This window comes from Melanotaenia boesemani, chromosome 6, assembly GCF_017639745.1.
Source record: "Melanotaenia boesemani isolate fMelBoe1 chromosome 6, fMelBoe1.pri, whole genome shotgun sequence".
NCBI lineage: Eukaryota > Metazoa > Chordata > Actinopteri > Atheriniformes > Melanotaeniidae > Melanotaenia > Melanotaenia boesemani.
The window spans coordinates 6630121-6654775 of NC_055687.1; the positions used below are offsets into that span (position 1 = coordinate 6630121).

A 24655-nucleotide genomic window follows, 5' to 3' on the forward strand; every position below is an offset into this window, starting at 1 on the left:
TTGAGATCTGAAGACTCGGGAGACAGAGCCTTTTTCAGCTGCAGACCCTAAACTCTAAAACAGTCTCTTTTCTGTGAGCTCGGCTAGAACAGTTTTTAAATGTCTTTTAAAATCTCATCTTTTTACACTGTCCTTGTACTGTCTCCCCAGTACCTTCGAACCTGTGGAAATTAGGGATGTCGCAATTGAGACATAAACAAAAAAAATTACAGTGTATGTATATATACTATATCAAATGTAGTTATTCTTTTTACATGGCAGAGTATTGGTGACTCACTAATGCCCAATGAAGTTGATAATTTATGTTAAAATTAGCCTTTAAATATGATTCCACTGTAGTGGACACTTTGCATTAAAGGGTTAAATGCTTTTCTACTACAATCCAAGTGACGACTAAAAGGCATCTACCTCCTGCTGAGTCGGTTATGTTACAGTGAAACTCTCAGTTGAAAAATGCTGATTCAGTTTTTTCTCATCTGTATAATGTCACATTCAGCGAATGCTGCTGAACTCGCTGCGACGAGCTGTAAACCCAACCTGAATCGTACATAGGTACAAAATTTTAAATAACATGATAAGATTTCATTTCAGCAGTACGTTGGGTTGGGTACTAGGGCTGCAACTAATGACTATTCTGATGGTCGATTAGTCACCGACTATTAAAACGACTAGTCGACCAATCGGATTATGTATCTCATGATTATTATATATGGCTCTTATTTCACGTTCAGCTTTTAAATCTTGCATGAGGTTTTGTAAGTTCGACATGCCTCCTCTTTAAGTGTTCCAGCATTTCAGACGCACTTCGGTGGTACACAAGGTCCGCTTTACAAATCTCACATGTATTTAATTTATTTTATAAGTTTAATGTGAAGTTATCCCAGATTATTGATGCCCTCTGTTGCCGTTCAGCTCCCTAGTCCGCCGCCACATTTTTCCCCTGGCGGACTGGCACATTTATCAGAGATAAAAAAAAAAGAGGACGATGTCTCACTTTTTTTTTCTTTTTGCCGACAAGAGTCGACGGCTAAATTTGTTTTTGACTATCTTTTGTCGACTATTGTCGGCAACATCGACTAATTGTTGCAGCCCTATTGGCTACATAAACAAAGTTATTTAAGGAGTTACTGAACATTTATCTTTAATATAAAAAGCTGCTGGTTATCCTGCAGAGGGTGAAAGGACTTGGCTGTATTTCTTCCTTTCCCTGCAACTTTTTAAGTCATGCTTTACAGGCTAGTGAGCTGTCCTCCACAATGACTCCTTATTCTTTTTTTCAACAAGGATGGCATTTCTTTGGAGGGAATAACTTTACCTTGGCCGTACTGTCCCCCTCTAACACGTCTTTTCTGAAACTCACGTGAAATGAACACAAAGCAACACAAGTGGTAACACTCAGATGATGATGTGTAACTTTGTCTTTATTCCGTACAGAAGTTATAGAAGCTGATCTGCTGATATGGTTTAGACATAATCCTTTATGAAAAAGGATCTATATCAATCAATCGTAGTGTTTAATACTGTGATTAATTGTGGAATTATGTAACTGTGACATCCATCATCAAAATACAAAATATCTAGGGCTGCAAAAATCTATTAGGTCCTTGAAAGAACCCTGTTGTGTTTAAGTTCTGGTGCTTTCCATAGAAATTCAGCTCAATAAGTTTCATGTTTTAATTTGTTAAACTGTATGTTTCATTTCAGAAATTCATTCATTTTTTTAATGACATGTAACGTATATAAATAACAGAGGTTTGTATCTGGCTTGTTATAAATACTCTTAAAACTATTTATATATAAAAATTAACTGAAAAAATTTTAGTCATATTGTCCCATTTGTGTTGTAATTTAATTTGTTCTTTCCAATGAAAATACTGTATTACTTGTCCATTGCATGACACCTCATATGACTAATTAGCAGAGCAAAACCTGCAATCAAATCTCATAGACAGGTTTGATTTCTCAGCAACATTTTCTTAATTTATTCCTCATGTTTATATCCCCATACCCATACCAGAGAGGTTTCACATCCTCCAATGGTAAAACTGTTGTTTCTGCTATCTTTTAGATGTTATCTGCCCAAATTTCAATGACAAATACCAAAAAATGTGACCTAACATGAACAACTACATACATTTTATTTCTCATGAGCAGAGAATCCAGGTTTCATCTGATTTCCTTGGAGAAAAAAAGCACAAATTCAAAGCTATTTAAAGCTCCTGAAAATCTAACATGCTAACACGCTCCGTTCAGAAGACACAATGTTTCCCATAATTATGCTAGCATGCTAACATATTTTCGAATTAGCAGAAAACATAAAGCACAGCTGAGATTATTGGTAATGCTACACGTTTTGCAAATGTGAGTCACATGCACTGAAGGAAAAGTTTGTGATTAAAAATGACAGACTGGAAGCCATCTGGTGGATTTTACTGGATAAATGAAAATGAAGATGTTGCGATGAAGCTAGAAGTAACATAATTAACTCAACAGACGATCATGCCAGACAAATACCAAATAATTCTGCTAGCACAATGAATAAATAAATAAATAAACTACACACAATCATGGCTTTTTCATGCTCCACAGTGAGCATGCAAAAGTATAAGTAGCCAACAGCATGTTGTACTCAAGATAAGGACAAAACATATCTGTCTAATAAAATCAGGGAGACCACCTATGGAAGACTCCTGCTTGACTAATCCCATTCAGCAAAATGAACACAGCAGGAAGATATCAAAGCCCACTTTTAAGCTCTGTATGCCTTTAAAATCTTTGTTTCTCTTTTCATTTTTATCTTAAGCATCAATCTACAGTGAGCCAACTGTGACACAACATATAGGTCGGTTAAATTTGTTTGTTAATATTTTATTTTTGTGCATGTCAGCCTCCGACTTCTTCTGATAATCATGCCATCTTTTCTACTCTTTCCTTGCTCTATCATTCTCTCAGACTCTTTTGTCACTCTGGTGCCCAGACACACATACGCCTCCACCTCCCACACAGCTATTTTACATAATTCATATACTACATTTTTCACTCAACCTTTTCTCAGCCCTCAATCTTTTACCTCTCCCCATCTCTCCCACAATTTCTTCCTCCTCCCTGCACCTCCTCCTTGTCTTTGCAGCATCCTGATGTTCCATCCCATTCAAATTGGTTTGGCATCAAGAGCCCTCCATTTTCTCCATGCTTACCTTTATCTGTTTTCCTCATTTTTCCTCTCGGCCCTCTCCTTTCACTGTCTTTCATTTACCTGTCCAAATGGCAATCTTTTCACTCTGAGCCCACCAGTCTCTCTGTCTGCAGTCCTAACATTTTCTCCAACCTACGCATGGAGGAAAAAAAAAAAAAAAAACCCTACCATGACAGAGTTTGCAGTAACTGTGCCAACGTCTCTTTAAACCAAGTCCACAGGTTTTTTTTTTTAAAACAAAAACTACCACCTGTGGGGTGAATGGCTGATAAACTGAAGGGAACTGAAATAAATATGATATAAAAGTAACTGTTATGTCACAGTTTGCTGAAAAATCTCCCTTTAGCTCCCTTAAAAATTGTAAAATAAATCCCCAGCATTTTGTTTAGCTTCAGATAATAGACCATCTGCAATGGAAATAACCTCTGGTGAGCCAAACATGCTACCTCACTATGTATCTAACTCAGCTAACTCTGCCACATCATCAGACTTGGAAAGAGCGATGAGAAAAAAAAGTGGATAAAGTTTGTGATTAGCTGAGCTGAAACATGACATCATACATGCTAAAGAAGGTACACAGCAGCTCAGAGAGCTACACAGAGAATTAATTTTGTGAAAAGCCAACATCACAGCACTGAGGTCAAAAGTCTGCACCTGGGAATGTTTGACAGATTGATTTTGTGTACAGTGCATCTGACAGTGTTGCAAATTCTCATCAGAAGCAGTTGGGATTAAAGCATGCACCACTAACAAGTTTCCACAGCTGGACTGACTCTCCTTCTGCCGATAGCCTTTTACTTTATCTGAAACTTCAGCAGATCACACCTGCAACTGGAACGTCAGTTACAGAAGTGACTCAGTTCATTCATGCTAGTCTGAGGTCTATTGACTGGTGCTTGCAACAAAGATGGCCATCATAAAGTGGAGAGGATATGGGACAACAGTAGTATTGCAGAGACTTGAACATTCTCCCAAAACTGATAAAATGGACAAAAACTGGTTAGGGAGGCTGTCAAGCAACCTACAGGATCCCTTACAGGATCCTGGAGCTCCAGGATTTTTTGGCAAGTACTGGTTGTGTACTACATGGGACAACAATCTCCCTGTATTTTCTATATGTCTGGACTATGGGGTAGGGTTGCAAGGCAGAAGCATGTTCCAACAAAAACATCAAAATCTACCAACATTTAGCAAAAATATAGTTTCCCAAAATCACATGAGAAAATGTGAATCTTGAAATTTCACCTTTCGACACGACAACAACCCAAGCATTTGATCTAAATTAACAAAATAATGACTTCACCTGAAGAAAACATGTGTTTTGGAGTGGCCCAGCCAAAGCCCAGACCTAAAGACAATAGATAATCTGTGAGGTCACCAAAAGAGGGCTTTTCACAGGAGATGTCTCCACAATCTGACAGATATGGAGTACAGTTGCAATGAAACGAGGGGAAATATTACCAAGTTCAAATCCTACTGACAACAAGGTGCATGGGCAGCATTTTGTGATGGAGACATTAATGGTTTTACCTTACTACTACTACTACTACTACTACTTGTCACATTAAACCAGGGCTCAAATTACACCACAGCTTTTGGGGGAGCCTTTGTGGGGCGTGCACTGTGACTTTGCACATCATGTATTGCACAAATATTAGTGCAAGTAGCACGGTCAAAAATATGGTCACTACAAAAGAAACCCTCTGCTGCTACTGTATGCAACTTGTTTAATCAGAAACAAGGACGAGAAGTTCTTTTAACAACCACAAAAGAAAGCATATGAAGTGTTGTTTGTATGGACGCTCACAGCACGCTACAAACAAACAGCACAGCTGTCCATGGTGCTAAAGGAAACAGAACGGATCACATTCAGAAGATTTAATTAATTAAATTAAATAAATAGAGAAAACAAAAAGCTACAAAAAAAGAGAAAAATTATTGAGGTTTTAATTTGATTTCTCATGATCAGACAATGGCAGTTATCTGATAAAGGATATCAGATTATGCTGTCTTAATGACCACTTGAATTATCTGATAACTTCAGAAATCAGGTAATGATCAGGCTTTTGGTGTGCATGTAGGCTCAAAGTATTTATAAATAAAATTGTGAGGAACATTTGTCTGAAACGATTACTGAATTACTACAAGCTACTAGTATTATATAGCTCTTTTCTGATTCACTAGAACAGACATTAAAAGTGTAGATGACTGACACAAAATTAAGACAATACCATTTGGTAGCCAGAGTATTTTAAAGACTTTAAAGTTAATGAATAGCTGAAAATCGGAATGACTTTATCTGCTTTAGGTCACAAATCCTGAAAGGGTTCATGAACTTGAGAAAATCTATTTAAATATTCTCTCATCTTGTGCTTTTTCTTAAGCGTTTGTTACTATTCAAGAAGTGTCATTAAATATTGCTGGAGGTTAAGCCATTTCCATGTAGACATCTTACCAGCTGTCATCTCTATGAAATGGCCCAGGAGCCATGTATTAGTTGAGAAGTTATTGTTTCTCACATATTAGTTTAATGAGCAGGAGCAGACTGTGCACAGAAGAATGGGGCAATAGAGGATTTTACTGGCATCGGTATCAGTTTGAGCCGTTTCTATGGGGTTGGCTTTAGACAATGAGATCAAGCAGTGTTTGAGTAGGTGTAGTATCCTGACCCTTAGGGTGACTATAAAAAGAATAGCAAAAAACTTCAGAGCATGTGTTTTATTACATCCGCCAGATAAGGTTTTTGTCTGCTTTTAGTGCTTTCTGCTGTCTTCCCCTGTCTGTAACTAATAACAGTCTCCACAGTCTTTTAGGTTCACATTATCTGCAATAAAAGAAAACAAATATTAAGTAAAGTGTATTGTTCTTAGATATGGGGTTGTAAAAAAAGTAGCATAGCTGTTTAGCCAAGAAAAAAACAAAGTAAGTTGCACTCCACAAAAAAAAACTGGCATAAACATATTTGATGATTTTATGAAAAATAATCTGTAACCAGTATATCAACCTCCCTAATGATTTCTATTTACAAGAGATAAGATACTAATTGTTTTTCTTTAACCCTTTAACACCATGAATATCATATTTATTACATACAGTCTCTGAAACCTATTGCATCACCTTATGGTAAAAACTTTGCTCAAAACACTGTTGTATACAACCTGTTACGTATCTTCTCCCCCTGGTGGAGACTTTTCACACTACAACAATTTTGCCAATTCACATGGTAATTGGTAGTTTATTTGAAAATTGTTTATTTAATTTTACATGTTGTTAAAGAGCCAAATAAAGAATTCTGCTAATTATTTCTTGGGTAATGCTTTAAAGCAGGGCTGTCAAACTCATTTAAGTTCAGGGGCCACACACAGTACAAGGTTATCCCAAGTGGGCCAGACCAGTAAAATAATGACAAAATAACCTATAGATTATGCCACAATTTCCCTTCATTTTAGTGGAAAAAAAGCTCAAGTATATTAAAAAGATGTTTAAATTTAATTAACTACATTTTTAGAAAACAAATTATGAACAACCTGGAATTTCTTGAAATGAAAACAATGTTTTTGCTTCAGTTCATCATTTACATGCATATTTCAGCTTACATATCACAATAGTTATACAAAATCACAAAACATTTAATCACATATATATGGAACTGAGAAATACAGTATTTTACAGTAAACTGCAATTGCTTTTCAAGTTATTTATTTTAAATGTACATACGTGTACATTTCCACATCTGTGTAGAAATCAAGACCACCTGAACCGACTCATCACATAATACAAAATAAAGTCAGATCTAATAAAGAAAAAAGTTAATAAAGGTTTTATTTAAACTTAAACAAAAAAAAAACAACAACAAAAAAAAAAAACTAAAAAAAAAAACAACTTATGTGGACAAATTGGGAATTGCAGTTACTTTAATTTAAAAAGCATGCTCTTAGTGTCCTCTTTGTTATTTTCACATTTATGAAGTTCATCCTATGGCCCATTGGACCCTGTGGTGTGCAAGTTTTGGCCACTAAGATTGGCACTACTTGCATTACTTCATCTCACGTTTCATTTAGAAATTAAGAAAAAATCCCTGCACTGTGTATGCATTTACTCTCCATCCACACTGAGACTCTGAGGCCGTGCAGCTTCACCCCCAAAACCTGATACTTCCAGCCTTTTCCATACATGGAAGTCCTAATGAGGAAAACTAATCTCTTTAATACATTATGTAACTGGCCACAAAGGGCAGATTACTATTGACTAAAAGTGCACAGCATACTATACATCATGGGATAATTTGCTAGTGAAAAATCCCCACCTTCATGCATTCTGATTGCAGAATATCATATGCATGCAAGAGGCTTCAAGTCTGTTCTCAAAACACCATGTACTACAACATTAGGCTCATAGATAAAAACCAGCATAGCCAATCCATCTGTTGCTGCAGCATGATGATCCAAAAAAGACTGCATCCTCATACTTTAAACAGAGCAACAGTGTGCTTATATGCATCTGCACTTGTATGCTTCGTGTCTCAGACTGCTCTTGTTTAAATTTGACAACCATCTTAAGATAAGTGCTGAAAGGAGGACGTTAGTCTATCAACCTTCACCCATTTTTTGTTCATTAAAATGAAAGTTTGTTAGAATTTTAATATGAACACTGTGTGTAAACTACAGCTTTGTTGTGTTTGCTCTGTTAATAAAAAAATATTGCATGGCCACCGAAGTTACGGGCTCCATCATTTTCTGCTTGACGAGAAAAAAAAGTTGCCAAAACTTTACCTTTCTAGAGTTATCATATGCAGAGAGGACTCCAGGTGACAACTAGTAGACAAAGACTCATTTAAATCATGTGACCCACAGTTTTTGTCCAAATATTTTGGGTTTAAGATGGTTAAGGTTGGCAGGAGCTGTTAGTCAGTGACAAATTGAAACAAAAAAGGTGACCCGGTCATTGTCTTCTCCGTCTCATCCGAGCACCTGCACCCTCATTTTAAAGACTGTCTAAATTAATTTAAGCCATTAAGCTTTTTTTTTCCTAAAGGCGTTCACAAAAGGCTCAGTCTGCATTTAAAAAAGCCTAGATAGGCCCATTTGAATTTTTCTCTCACTCATTCGCTGTCTTTTTGATCCCTACTCAGGCTCTGTGTTTCGTTGTCATGGCAACATTTTTCTTCATGAAGTACCTAACCATTTATTTTCAGACATACTTTAGGCCCACTGTACAGCCAAGCTCGAAACACAGGTGCTTAGGCATTATATGGGCTGTAACAAAACACACACACACACACACACACAAATCAATCTGTGCGCTAAACAGGCAGAACCGTGCCCGATAGATCCCAAAAATAAATAATTTAAAAGCATCATTAGTTTTGGGCTCACTGCTGAGGACTGACAGGATGCGTTAATGAACGGTGATTATGAGCAGCACTGAAATGAAAAGCGTGAAGAAACGTTGAGAAGCGATTTGCTTCTTGCACCTATTTTAAAATACTGTTATGCAACTGTTGTTTAGAGGTGATGTAAAGGCTTGAAAAGCAGACTTGAAAAATGCAGCCCGGCTGAGGCATCATTGTGTCACGGGAGGTTGTGATTCTGCCTTCCTGAGGTCATGCTGAATAGACGTGCCTGTCTCTTTTACTTAGCTGCCCAATAAATCATCTGTGTGTCCAAGTAACATTGTTTAAGTTTCTCTTTCTTGCAACCAGCGTGCTGCAATATTTTCTTGCTTATTTAATGGATGAACGCCTATATGAAAAAAAGACTTTCTAAATCTTGTGAATTTAAATCACAATTACACATCCTCCGTCTCACCTTCATAACTGTAGTAACAACTACAGTAGTCGAGAAAAAAAGCAAAAAGTCCCATTAAGAGACCTGTTTAAAATAGAGATGTTACGTAAATTTTTAATGCTTTTTTAAGTCTTTAATAAACACAACAATTCTTACAGTCATCCAATTCCAGACTAACAAAAATAGAAGTTATGAATATTACAACTAATTTCTAACATTAAACTACAATAAATGTTAAAAACTGAAACTTTGAATATCTAAATGCAGTACTACCTACTGCATGTGTACCAATATGGAGATAAAACCATTAAAACTGTTCAGTTAAATATCTGTGTTTTGGTGGAAATATTAGTACAGTTAAGGTTTTCCTTTCCGGAAATTTCTTTTTGATCATTCAATAAATCAGACAATTCGGGAAAAATGTTTTCTAAAAATGTTACTCAATCAGGGTAGAAAATATTTCTGGTCAAGCAACTTATGAAAAGTCTGAATAAAAGCAAAAGTTTGTTGTTCAGATTTAAGAACTTAATTCTGAGTCATTTTGAATCATGTAAAATCTCATGGATTTCTATTAGAAACCACTGTCACATTGCAAAAATTCTAACTATTGTACAACACCACGAACTTTCTTTGCTAAAGACCTGCACAACCAATACCAGCACACAACAGAGCTCTACACCCAAAACAACTTCTGTACACGTATTCTTTAAAAATCCACCAACACCCATTAACATGAAGCAAAGGCACAGAATTTAATCAGTGTTTAGTTCCAGGAACACAACTCTGGGGTGTAAACAGTAACATCGATGAGGATGCTGCACTCAGAGCTGCTGCAGTCTGCACAACCATAAACTCTCACACAGAGTCTCTGAAAAGAAGAGCTTGTGGACAGAAGAAAAGATCGACTGATTTTACCTGATGATAAGACAGCTGGGACTCAGTTTCATTTGAGCTGTGTGGGATAGATGTTGCTGAACAGAAGAGTTAAAGCTATATGCAACTTTTAATAAACCTAAAAAATAACAGCTTCACAATCATGTTGACAGGGCACTGACTTGTAATCCAGAGACAGCACCCTCCACCAAACCCTCTGAGAAGAGTTCAACTCGGGTGAGTCAGTATAATCCTCGGGGGGGAAGTGCGTTGCCAAGGACATAATGCAAAGGATGCTGGAAGCGAAGCTTGGCCAATTAGAGCATAGATACTGAAAGGATATGATCTTCCCTTCTCGATCCTCAACTATTCTATGCAATGATAGCGACAACAAATGCCTTAAAATATAAGACAACGAATAAGAAAATCTAAAAAGAAATAAATATAAAAATGTAAAGACAAAAAAATAAGAATCTATAAATGAGAAAAATTTTGGCAAATGACAAAATAATTATTAAAAGCATTTTTATGTATTTTTGCCTTACTCTGCTCATTTATCTACAATATAGTTCTATATTCTAAAATACATTTATTCAGGTCTCGTATAAATCATCTAATATTTTACTTTATGTCACAATGGTTCTTTATTATTATTACTTACTTACTTACTTATTCTTTCCCCTTTTCTATGAAAGAATTCCCGCCGCCATTACTATTTTTATTTTTTCCACTGCTTTTATATCTAACTTCAGCTCTGAGCCAGTCAGATGTGTGTGTGCACTCCAGCTGCTGTATGAGTCAAATACTTAATCTGCCTTTGCTTTTTGTAAAACACCTGTTGATGTACACCTGTGTTATTTTCCCAAATTATAGTCGCTGTAAATGCACTGTTTAAAAGAAGCCACATAAAACTTAACCTGTTAATAATCCAATTATTCCAACAAAATGTAACCCGGATGATAAAATCATTACTATCCTGCTATGTATGTTGTCCTCGACTGTCTACGCAATTACATAGTTGCCTTTGCTTGATTACATCACGTAGTCACATGACCGGGTGCAGCCAATCAGAGTAGCATGATACCCGGTAGTAATTTGCCACCAGCAGGAGCGAAAGGGGCACACATGGGGAAACAGTGCTGCGAGGAGCCAACTGCCAGAGCCGCCAGGCGTTAAACGGAGTGAAGCATTTGATATAAACTACTGAATGGCCAGTTTCTGATGGCGAGCTTAAACCCAATGAACTCTGGGGAACCCGCCTGAAGGTTTGCGCTTGGAACCGAGCTGATCCTCCTGTGCTCTGGTCGGGCTGGTAGGAGGCTTCTTTTGTGCAGTTTTTTCTATTGTTTCCCCCCTTTGCAACTTGTTATTTATTGCCCAACCAACTCACTTAGCTTCATGTGCATCCCCTTCCAACACACCTGGACTTCCTCTGGACACCAAGTGTTGGATCTGTTAAACTGGGTTGTGCCCCCCTGTTTGCAGGCAGATTTGAACTCCTCTGCGTTGCAAACACTCGAATGCACAGAGACTCTTGACATTGTATGTATATAATTGTGCTTTACTTATGAATGACCATTCACAGTTTCTTTACACTGTATGTTTGATGTTTTTTTCCTTTGGTTTAAAACATGTTACCGTTGAAAAATTGTGTTAAATGCTTTTACTCTCCTCTCCTGGAGCTGAATTTAATCTTTTGAGACTAGTTGGAATATTATAACTGTGTTCATTACTTAGTGCCAATATTGTACTTTAATAGCAGCAGCCTACATGTCTCCAACATGAAACTGGTTTAGGAGAACACATGAGAGGAAATAAGTGACAAATAAGGTAGTCAACAAAAGGAAGTAAAAAGTCCATGCTCAAACCTGCTAAAAAAAAGAATAAAGAGCATTTAAGTCCAAGTAAAGCAAAGATTCAGTGGAAACATGTAGTGTGTTGGACAAGAGAAAGACTCTTTAAAAAGAAGGTCAAGAATTGGTTAATCAGTCTCACTGATTTACTGTTCAGGATTTTTAGGGCAGGTCTAATTACAATTTGCATGGTGCAGAGGGATGATGTAAGCAGACACCACCCTTAACACTGGAATGTGGAACTAGAAGACTATTAAATGCATTTGCTTTGCACTAACAGCTAGCTAGCTAGATGCTCTGCCTCCATTACAAAAATGTAGCTTCAATGCTGGAATTTGCAGAAATTTTACATAAATGTATGAGGAATAGCGAGAACAGCAGAAAGTGGTTTGGATTTTTTGAAAGGGGAAGCTGAAATGCAGTGCTGCCTCAGATCTGGCAACACAACGGTTAACAATCTCGTATTGTAGTTGTTACAAGACTATAAATGCACATGCTGAAGAATTGTATTCAAGGCCACAGTGATAGAGACTTGATCATCATTAGCAATGCCCACCTGATTTCTCAATTAAGTTTCCAAATTTTTAACTAAAATATCTGGGATTAACAAATGCACCAACGTACGGCTGAAGACTGCTCATGCAGCAACAGTATAGCCACAAGATGTCACTCTTCTCAGATAGATTGTAGCCTTGAAGCTTTGAATGTTTTTATTTGATTATTTTTGCTCTTTCATGGATTTATTTACTTCTGTAGCACTGCCATACTTTTCCTTTAACACTATATAAATGATGGCCTCTCATAGTTACTGCATACTGAAAATTATTAACATTCTATCTATTAATTACTTTCAATAGAATGAATTTTCATAAAATGTCCAGTGTCAGAAAATACTTCTGACTCTAATTAGTCCTTTTCAGTATTATATTCCAGGGCACACACAAACAGCAAATTTTACATCTCATTTAACGTCACGTTTGCTCACATGTGGCAGTAACCAGCTCCTGCATTCACATGTTTGTGTGTGTAGCCTTGTGCTAGGCAACATGTGAAATGCTGTGCTCGTTCATTGTGAATGTAAATCTGATGTCAAGCTGAAAGCTGAAGAGAGAATGTGTGGGTGGCAATCGCTTCCAGCTTAGACCCTCTGAGAGCTGAGAGAGAGACGGAGTTAAAAGAGTGGGAGGGAGGGATGTAGACACACATGAGTAAGAGGTTGGTTTAAAAAAAAGAGAAGAAACAGTGCATGTGAGGGGGTGGTGGTGGTGGTAAGTATGCATGTAGGAGTAGCTGGGAAAGAGAAGAACTATATGGAGTGAAGGAAGGATGACAGCTAAATAGAAGAAAAAAGGGATAGAGATGGAGGAAATGCATCTGGGGGAGTGGTAACAAGAGTGAGAGAGATGGGAGTTGCACTGAGGAAGGGGGAGTTGGATGGAGACAGAAAGAGAGAGCACAAGAGCCAGAGATGGAGGCTGGAGAGGGAGTGGGTGTCTTAATAGCACTAAAATGCTCAGGGCTTTTTGTATGTTTGCCTTTGTTATGATAGAACACGGGTTGGCTCCCTGTTTGCTTTTGATCCATGAACTCTGACTACAAAAGCAAGCCAGTCTCTCCTGTATTTTAAGTATAATGTACAGCATCCACACGTAAAACTCTCATTAATAAGTTAATGTATAAATGTTGTCCTCAAGAGCCATGAAGGTAAAGCAAAACAGTAACAAGAAATTTAAGAATTTCATCCTACATTGTGGCGTTTTGCAGTTTGCATATTTAGGAAAACATTAATCTGGAGAAACACTTGCAGTATTTGTCGCTCTTCAAACCAAAAATCTAAAAGATCTAAACATGGATAGATGTTAAATCCTCCAATCAGAGCCCCTTTTCTAAAAAAAAAAAAAAAAACTGGCCTCTCCATCCAGGTTTGAATAAATAAGAAATAGAACTTGTACAAACAAGTGGAACTGCAGCCTGTTTCCATGAATGATGCAAGTGATTTTTGGAGTTGCATTTCTCAGGTTTTCCTGGTAGTTACAAATGACTTTACTATGCTGTTGCCTCATTCACCCTCATAGATTTATACACTAGTGGTGGTGGAGATGCCATGCAAGGGGCTGCTTTTGGTTTAGTGTTTTGTCCCCAGAAACTTGGGCTAGCCACACAATTACAATAGTGTACAACTCAATCTAACAGCAACCTGCAGGAGTAGGCATGCAATACAAAAAGTTAATCTGTGTTTTCATTACCCAGAACTACACATAATAGATGCCATTTCATGAGTCGGGAACACAGAGTTTTAAGGTTGGAAAGTTACATAGTGTGTCTTTATGAAGTAGAGTCTGTCCTTTCTTCTAGATGCTTCTGAGTTGCATTTCTAGTCTGTTGTCCAGCTGAACTCCAAGGTACTTGTTTTCCTCCACCACCTCCACCTCTTCTCCAAGGATGTAAACAGTGTTATGTTTACTCCTGTCCCTCCTGAAGTCAATGATCATCTCTTTTGTTTTGTTTGCATTCAAGATGAGGTGATTGTTTCTGCTCAGTCTCACAAACTGACTGACCAGGTCTCTGTACTCAGCTTCTTGTCATCACTGATACACCCCACACCTGCAGAGTAATCAGAGTATTACTGCAGATGACAGGACTCAAAGTTGTATTGGAAGTCTGAGGTGTACAGTGTGAAGAGAAATGGTGAGAGTGCAGTCCCTTGTGGTTCTCCTGGGCTGCTGACCACCATCTCAGACACACAACCCTTCAGTCTCACAAACTGTGGCATGTTTGTTAGGTAGCCATAAATCCAGGTGGTTATGGAGGCATCCACCTGGAGCTTCTCACATAACAGAGTGGCTGAACTGCATTAAAAGCACTTAATAAATATAAAAAAAAATGATCCTCAAAATGCTGCCTGATTGGTCCATATGAGACTTGGCTTTCTGAAGCAGGTAGATGATGGTGTCTTCAACCCCAAGAAAATTATGATAAACAAACTGTAATGAGTCCTGAATGGTGGTGACTTGCTTATTGAGATGATCCAATAACGTTTTCTGCAGGACTTTCATGGTGTAAGATGTTAGGGCAACTGGCCTGTAGTCATTTGGTTCAGATGGTTGAGATTTTTTAGGTACTGGACAAGGCAGGATGTTTTCCAAAGAACAGGAACTCTTCTCTGACTCAGGCTGGTTTGAAAAGGTGCTGAAGAATCCAACAAATTGTTCTGAGGAGGTTTTCTGAAAACCCTGGTGCTGACACCATCTGGACCTGCAGGCTCGCTCCGGTTCAGGCTCTCCAGTTGCTTCATCACCTGCCTGCAGGAGGCGGACAGGCTGGAGGTGGAGGCAGAGGAGGTCTCAGTATGTTCTGATGTAGCGGAAGATGGGGCTGTTTTAAGGTCCATTACTGATCTGCATAATTATAATGGAATAATTATTCGGAAATATTGGTGATATTGGTGATCCCCAAGTCTGACACGGGATTTTGCTTTGCATTAAAAAGCAAATAAGCAGTTAAAATTAGACATGCAAATGTAGTTTGCATCCTTGATATGTTATTTGTTACCGTTGCACTTTCACTTCTGTCCTGCATGTTGGAGATTTCTTCTGTAGAAGCTGGACAATTGCCGGCCTTTGAATTGGTGACAAACCAAATCTCACTTATTCTCCTAAGTTTGAACTTATTATTGCCACAGACTTTTTCTCCTAACAACAGAGATGTGAAACTGGTGACAATGTGCACTAATACAAGTATGTTACACTAAAGTCAGACATTGTAAGAGACAACAACACACCAACATTAATATGAGGCAGGATCTTTAAAAATAAAAAAAAAAAAAAAAAAAAAACAATCTGATGTAACAATTAATCAGTCAGTCGGCTAAATACCTGTCTGTCGTGGGGAACACCCAGATCATGTAAAACAAATTATAAAACAAAAATTAGCCATGCAACTCTGCTAAACAAGTAAAATGTCTTCAATGTAAATGTTCCACAGCTGACAGAAGAAAACAAAACACCCAAGTGAGCAGTTAAATGCTGAGACGTTCAATCATTGCAACTAAAAACTGAAAAATATGACACAGAGTGGGACAGAAGCACCAGCCAGCAGTCCAACCATGACACAATTTGACTGCTGATCACAAGTTTCTTCACTCTACATGAACAGTACGAGCCAACTTGGTCATTTACCAGGATTCTGGACAATCCTTTGTACTTGCAAAGCTGATCTGCTTAGAAAAAAAAAGGTTTTAAATCTCACAAGCCACCAGTCACAAATAATAATAAAAAAAATAACAAATTTTTCTACCACTACTGTTCCTGATGCTGCAGCTCAACATATTTTACTGCTCTGAGTTTTTATAGGTTGCCATTTTCTTTCAATCAGACAAAAATAGTTCTCATGCAGTGTGAAGAGAAATGAGTAATATGTCAGAGCCTTGATTATACTGATATTGCATTTTGCTTTTATTTGCCGTCACCAGTAACGCTGTGTTTTGGGAATCTGAGGTTAACTTTATTCAGAGCTGTCAGTCAGCTGCCAACTGATTGCTTTTGCCTTTGCTTTGGTGGGAAGTGGAGATTTTTCAGCTTCTCTGCAAACACACCTATTGCAGCTTTAAAACAAAGAAATGAAAGATCTAATTTTGGCTCCAGCTTGGGTTTATTGTGGGAGACAGTTGATTTGTTTGAGCAAAGGGAGCAGGCTACAGTCTGATCTGATTTACCCTGTTAATGCTTGTCATACATTATTTACTGGATGTGTAATCTTCCCTTTTATGTGCAACACAAGGACATCAGGAGCCACTAGATATTTAATGATTTTTCTCAAGCGACAAGTCTGCCATTGAGTGTTTAGTTGGGGTAAAGTGTTTGTTGATGTTAAGATATATTGACTCAGCTGGTCAGCATAAAATGAGGAATATTTTTACAGGTAAATGCAGAGATTTACTTGCATGTGAAGAAACAGCACATGCAAAGCAGTTCACATTTATGCTCTTGAGGTTGAGGACAAACCCACAGAAACACATGGAAAGAAGTAATGTCATGCAAGAGTGCAAATAGGGTGAAGATTACAGTAGCTCTGAAACTATGACTGCAGGAACAATAAAAAAAAAACATTCTTTGTGTTAGTGAAGTGTATTTTCTGTCTTTGTTTTTTTTTTTTTTTTTTTAGGATAATCTACTGTTTTTGCTTTTTGGTTTAGACTTGGAAGATATATGGTTTCAAACAGAAAGATGAATATGTCCTACCTAAATCAGAAGGGGGCTCTTGTGCTTTATGTCCAAACTCCCAAAGACAGTCTCTGAGGTTCCAGGTTAAAGTGTGGGACTCCACAGAAAGCTGGTGCCAGCAAACACCGGTGACTCCAACCTGAATTCCGAGTCTTTGTATCTATCCGAAACTTCTGCAGCTCCTCAAATTGTATTACATTCCATCAAGCATCGCCACTTGCTCCGAACCCATACTCCAAAAGCACACAGTGATATAAATAACTTGAGTGTGTCTGCAAACAGCACCAGCCAGCAAGTGTTATGACAGAGAGACGTTTTTCTGCCCGTCTGAAAAGCAGGTGATCATCCTCTGGTGGGTTTATAAGGCCGTGTAAAAGTTCCAGACAGAGAAATATTAATCCTCCCTCCTACCCCCCCAAAATCAAAAAAAAAAAAAAGTCAACCACGCTATTCAGTCTAGAAGAAAATTTGCACTAAAGCAAAGGGAAATCAATCCCACTACAAAAGCTCAGTACAGCAAAAACATTTCCATGTTGCAACTAGATAAATGTTGGTCTTAAATCAGTCCATGACCTTTAAATGTGTCTTGGACACAAATGAAAAAAAGACAAATCACCTACCTCCACTACCAAGGCACCTGGAAGCAGGGCTCCTTCAAGGTATTTGGATATATCCCAGTAGGTGATTAGAAAAAGGATTAGTCGCGTACTAAATTTAAGTAAAATCCTCTACAAACAATACATAAAATTATAAATTATATAATCATTGGCTATCTTAAAGAAATAGCTATCAATATATAAGAAATACAAAATATCAAGTGCAATAAACTCACTCCTGAGCATGGCACACACACTATATGAAGATTATTAGGATTTTTCTACTGTGGAAAAAAAAGAGGCAAGGTTGAACTGCTATTGGTTATGTAGTGTGTTGGTGGGAGAATGTCCAGCCAAAAGGTAAATCCACTCCAACTTTAGGCTTATACTTCTCCAAAGTGCTGAATTTACTTGTAAGGTGACCCAAAAGTGCCACACTGAAGAGTACGGGGTGACAGTTATGAAGTAGGCCACAGCTCGTTATCTCGCATCCCTCAGATTAATTAGTGAGAGGTAAGACGACAGTAAAACAAACACTCCCAAAGCCAGCTGAGTGTTATAATTTCACACTGAGGCGCTGGTCGTCCTCCCCCCGCCTCCCCACGGCAGCAGCAGCAGCCTGCTTCTCGAGCCCCGGTAGCAGCTGCAGGTCCACAGCGGGCAGCCCAGATGACAGCTTCTCCTCCTCGGCCTCTTCCTGTCCTCTCTCCCCAGTGCCCTCCGGCCCGACCCTGCACACGCAAACCCGGTGACCAACGACAGATCTGCTGAGGCCAGTTTCTCTCATCTTTTAGATGGGAATGTTTCTGAGAGATGCTTTCCTTAGCGCGCGCCCGCCTTGTGCATGTCAACGGTGAACTTGGCTGAGATTGGTGGGTGAGAGGTGAGCGGCAGTTTAACTGCGATCAAAAGCTAGGTGAACACAGAGAAAGAGGGGAGGGGACTGCCTGAATGCGGATGAAGCCATGTGCGTATGGGCACGTGCATATCAAGGTAAATGTGTGCGTCAAGGAGTAAAAGAATCTGCCGATCTATATGTGCGCCAAAGGCTGAAGGAAGTCGCTTCGCTTGGCTGTCTGCTGCGTCTTTCTGAAGCAGCTTCGCGGAAACCGAAAGCTTCAGTTTCTAGTAAAAGAAAAAAACCAAACACCCAGTCAGAAAGTCTACAAATTGCCGTCCATCTAAATGCATCCAAGATGACAGGCGGCAAGAGGAAAAAACATGCGGCTGCAATGGTAACTTAGTCCATCATCTTCCTTTCCACCAAACCACGGTGCATCCTCAAATAATCCGCTTGGCAAAATGACTGATGCTGTAGCGTCTCCTGTCTGCTATCTGGACAGAGATTATCCCGCGCAGGTGGACAGCAGGACGGGTTTTTTGGGGGAGGCAGAAGCAGCAGCAGCGCACTCGTGCCCTGCGCTTCCGTCTCTCCCCGCTTCTCTCTGAGTTATCTCCAGCGATACAGCCAGAGAGGGAGAGGCTGAAAAGAGAGAGATGCTCAGAGGAGGTGGGGCTGGATGGATCCCTGCTGGGACCAGGAGTGATTTTAAGCACTCATCACTTTTTTTTAACCTCCCTTTCTTCCTCTCCTCATTTCCACCCAGCCTCCCAGTCATTTCTAGTTACCTGTAACTTTCTGCTGTCACGCACACATGCACGCTTAGTGCAGTGTGAAGTTCAGAGCCAAGGGCAAAAGCGTGGGAAGTTCGCGCGCGTATTATTACCCACATAATTTATATGCTCAGAGCCCAGTTCATACGACCTCCTGATGCATTTTACACACCCACAGGCAAATAATGACCGTTCAAAATTAAAAACGATGCTGATAATTTCTAGGAGTGTTAACCTCCCCCTGCTGCTTTCATAAAACATGCAGCTCTTTAGAAACATAAAACTGGGGCAAATAAATGTAATTACTTAAGCCTATCACTTTGGTTTACATCTCAGTGGACTGCAGCTATAACTTTGTGTGACTGATGCAAGCATCAAGCATATTTTCCAGCCTGTTATCATCAACATTGATTCAGCAAATATAAGCAATGGGTAAAGGGTGTCTTAGATCTGTTTCTATGACAACTATGGGTTTGAGGCAACCCTTTTTTTAACCATATAACATGCTTCTATATTCAACATAAAAAAGTAATTTATAACCTCTTTTCCTTCTATGTTCTTCTCTGTTTGGTGGTAAATCTTTATGTAGCTAAACAGAAAGATGCAACCTCTGCAAGGTGCTTGAACATGACTTTGCTCTCAACATCTACCTCAGCATCACTACTTTGATCTTTGAACAGTTTCTGATCATTGCCATCTGCAGTTTCAGGATTCCAACACGCATTTCAGCTACTGTGCCCCCCTGCAGATTTCTTCTTCTACTCCTCTCCTGTTGTCTTTCCCCCTCCCATTCTTTCCTTTCTTCCTCTGCAGCTCACTCTCTCTACAGTCTGTCTGCTCTATAATTATTTCCATGGTTACCATTAAAGATGGCAAGCTAAGCCTGATGTACTATGGTAGTAATCTTGTCCTCTCATGTGTCGCTTCTTCCTCTTATGCTGCGTTGCTATGTGAGTTACTGCAGATTCTTCTTGTCTCTACACTGTTGCTACATGTGAAATCTGCTTAAAGCCTATATTTAATTTGGAAGCTTAAACAGCTCCAACATATGCACAAACACATACTCATGTAATCCATATGGAATCAAAAACATTAATCACATCATGTCATACTGATGAATCCTTACAAAGACATTGCAAAAGGATTTAAAGTCATGATGCTACATGCATTTAATTAATGTATATTATTTCTGCTTGGTCAATTTAAGGGTCATGTGATGCTCTGTTTTATCATAGTCATTAGAAATACTGCTCTTGTGCAACAAAGAGAGCAACAAAGAGAAAAGAAATGACTTTGGGCTCAATTTCAAAAGTTTGTAAACCACAGTTTGCACAAAGAGATAACTCCCTTTGTCTTGTGTTAACTTTCACGCATTTCCCGACTCCTGCGTGCGAGCACACAAGTTGCTTTTGTGAAATGAGCCCCGGAGCTCTGCAGGAAAAGGCTGCTTAGTTCGAAAACATGAAAAATATGAGATGACTCACTAAGATGCTCATGAACCATCAGGATAAATGATGAGAAGTTCTTTGTTAATAAATACTCAAAAGGAATAATAACAAGTGCATACATATATATGTTAAAAGAAAAGTATAGGTTTTGAAATTTTTGAAAATACAGTTAATTTTTCCTGCCAGTAATTACATCAGATGAGAAGATTTTTAAGTAGATGGCTGCCAGAAGATTGTTGGCAACGTGGAGAAAAATGTTTTTGTTTGTTTTTCTCAGGGCTGGAATCAAAAACAAAAACATACTGAATATAAAAAAATGAAACAGAGGCTATTAACTCTGAACTAAGAGATGTAAAAACACAGGACACCAGCAGATGCTAAGTGACTATGTGCTTCAACAACAAACTGTTTATACATCCAGCCCCTGATCTTTATGAAGACTGTTTCAGTTAATTTGAGATTTAATTTGTACTCTAATTAAATAATTTTGTGCCTCCTTCATCCGCACTGATTTTATGGTTCTTGACTGGAGAGTCAGCCTCTGGCAGTTTATATTAATGTACCCACTCTTACTGTTTATGTAACAACTGTGTATAAAACCTTAACATTCTGCTTTATATTTGATTGATATTTTAGAAATTATTATAAAAATTGTGTTAACGTCTGAAAAGCTGGATAAAAAAAGAAAGAATGGAGCAAATATCTAAATTTGGGTTTAGCCTTCGTGATGTGACCATAACTCTGTTTTATTATGTCTAATCAGGTTTTCTTCCTGCTTGTTTAGTGCTGCTCTGTGCTGATATTTTGCATCACGATATTTTAGAAATAAATGCATTCTGTAGAAATCTCTCCTGACTTTCGGCACCACAGAACACGAGCTTGTCACATGACATTACAACCTTGTGATGTTAAACTCTGTTGCTCTCTTCCAGCTGCAAACCTGATACCTGATTGGCTGAAAGCGTAACTCATACATTTTTATCTTTTCTGGTTATCGCTCCTTAATGGGATCCCATTGGTCTCCTTTCTTTTTCTGGCATCTCTGTCAGTATTCATAGACAACTACTGTTTACATTTCAAGCAGGAAAGCTGCAAGATGTTATCTAAATACGATATTGTGAACAAGAGGTAATGCCTTTAAGGGTCATTCTATTCTATTCTATTCTATTCTACAGTCATTTAGCAGACGCTTTTATCCAAATCAACTTACATTTAAGAGCAAGAACAACACAAGCAAGAATTCAAACAAGATGGGACATCACAATTAAGTGATAGTCAGACTGCTGTGAGTCCAGCTGGACCCAGGTGGTGTCATGTAGTGCTAGAGGCAGTGCATATATTTTTTGTTTTAAGTTTTTTTTTTTTTTTAAGTTTGTTGTAAGTCATTTTGTTTAAATACAAGATGACGATTTCATCGAACAATATCATCTTGGGCATAAGTGCACACAGCTTCTTCAGTACTTAGTTGAGCCAAATAGCTGGACAAATCTTTCTAACTCATTCTGAGTAGAAGAGTTAAGCTAAGTGTGGAAATGCTCCTTAAAAAACTGAGTCTTTAGCTTGCGCTTAAACGTGGATAAGGACTCTGCGGATCGGACAGAGTTTGGTAGATTGTTCCACCACCGGGGAACAACAGAGGAAAAGAGTCTAGCTACTGATTTTTAGCCACGTTGTGGTGGGAGCACTAGGCGTCTTTCAATGGCAGAGCGTAACTGTCGAGAAGGAGTGTAGCTCTGGATTAAGGAGTGAAGGTAGACAGGAGCCGTTAAGGTTATTGTTTTGTTTGCCAGAAGCATATTTTAATATTTATGAGTTAATTAGTCTTTTTTATTTTATTATTATTCTTTCTGTATGTATGAAGTTTTTAAAGATAAAATAAAACAAAGAAATGTTGCTTTAAATGAGATCCCACGAGATCAGCTGCTGCTAAACAGAGATACACTTGGTTATTGTTTTTATTTTTTTCATCAGTATTGCTGATTTTTGGAGACATGTTTTTGTTTTTAAAACATGCTTTAGAAATTAAGTGTATTGGATTGAAAAATCTACCAAAGTTTAACAATTTACTCCTATTATGCTGTATTTATCATTTTTTATATACTTTCGGAGACCTTTTGCATCACTCTGTGGTAAAAACTTTGCTCAAAACCCTGTTGGACACAATCTAATACTTGTCTTTTGCCCTCTGATGGATGCCAGGAGACAGAGGACCATCCTACAATCATTTTGACATATCACATGGAAATAAGTGGTAAATTTATTTATAATTATTATTATTATTTAATTTTTTTTACATTTGTTAAAGGGTAAAATAAAGACTTCAGATTAAAGAAATTTGACTTTTCACCACAATTTTTACTTGGCTTGGGCTTTAAAGACTTAAATCTTACTTCTTAACCAGTCAGAAGTTCGTGTCCACTATAAAATCAGCAGCAGGCAGCAGAAGGTGCACTTGGATGCCTGTATTGAAGAGCATCATTGTGCTGCCTGTGCCTGCCATGCTGTATCTCCACCTAGTGATTGGTATCTTATGAAGGTTTAAAAAGTTTATACTTTCGTGTCATTGGACATTGTGGAACGTTGAAGTAATTAAATGCAATCAAATGCAAGCAATTTTTTTTCTTTGTTTCATCCTCACATGGCATGTAGCTTTAAGTTAAAACCATTGTAATTCAGTTTCAATATTGACTGTGATGATTATCAATTTATGCCTTATAATAATAATAATAATAATATTAATAATAATAATAATATGCCTTCTAGCAAAAAAAGCTCAAAGCTCTGATATTTTTGTCAGTTTCACCCACATGAACATAGACAATTTCGTGAACATGGTGAAAATTATGTTTAATTATGATTATTTTATTAAAATCAAGCATAGGCATAATCATCTGTTTGTAAATAAATGCATGATTTTTAACATTTCTGCTAGCTGCTGTACTATAAGGAAAAGATGTGCACGCTATCTTAAGCTCTGACATTTTTCAGACCATTTCAGATTTTTTAAATGACTTCATGACACATTTATAGTGTAAATGTCTCACTACAGCCAAAAAAAGACTAATATGACATTTTAATGTAATGCCAACACATGAAGCTATAGACTTTCTGTATGGTGGATGAATGTGTTCGTTACATCTATAGCATGTTTATGATGCGTTACGTTGCCTTGGTTAATGTCACCCTGTCATGCTGAATTACACGCATCAACAGTGATCAGTGTTCATAAAAAATGTTCATGTTCATGACAGGTATCATGTCATGTTTATGACAGTGTTTTGCGTTCTATCAACATCCCTTCAAATAAAGTGTTACTGAAAACTGAGAACAGCCTCAGGAGAAGAGCCAAAGCATGAACAGCTGTGCTGTGTAACAACAAAATGTCATGTGCATGCACAGATATGTGCACAGATGACCCAAACCCAACACAACCTCAGCTAGCTGTTTAAGTTTAAATGCTTAGTTTTAGGAAAAACTGAGGTTCATGGGTATCAGATCATAAGAACTGAACACTAAATCTAACACTGCTGTGAGAAAATGATCAAAAAGTAAATAAAAGTGGTAAAAAGTGCAGAATCTGACCTCACAAGGCTCAGCATCTTGTAGCATGTAGATTTCATACTGCCTGTGTAACTGTAGCTGAAGGGTGTCTGCTTCTTTACTATGGCAATTTTACATCCTTTGGACCAATGGAAATGAGAAAAAGCAAAAATCTGTGTTTTGCTTTATGGATACAGAAAATTGCATATATTGTAATAATATGTAAAAATTTTGTCTTGCTAAAAGAATAGTGTCATGTGTACTCTTGATTTTGGTTGAGCAAGAGCAGCATTACTTCACAAATAAATGACTGCTGTGATGCCAAATGCTGATTTCAGTTTTTTCTTTGTTAGACTGTTTTACTGATGTATCAGCTGGAGAAACTCCACTTCATGAGTTATAAATTGATCATTTATCACAAAATCATAATAACAGACACATAACATTTTGGACTTCAAAGTTATCTACTGGCAACCAGACTCAAACTCCCTGGGAGCCAGTGTTTTCATCACAGGTCAAATGGCTTG

General features: G+C 38.0%; 1 protein-coding gene across 10 annotated transcripts in view; it reads right to left on the minus strand.

Annotated features, from left to right (window-relative positions):
• The window catches only part of syngap1b (synaptic Ras GTPase activating protein 1b), a 207054-nt gene that overhangs the window by 75252 nt on the left and 107147 nt on the right, over positions 1-24655 (minus strand). Inside the window, exon 1 of one of the 10 annotated variants that reach the window (XM_041987633.1) lies at positions 16949-17301. The exons of the other annotated variants lie outside the window; for them this stretch is intronic. The gene's annotated coding sequence lies outside the window, so the exon portion shown is untranslated. Of the gene's footprint in view, positions 1-16948; positions 17302-24655 lie in introns of those variants that run through there. 10 annotated transcript variants of the gene reach the window in all.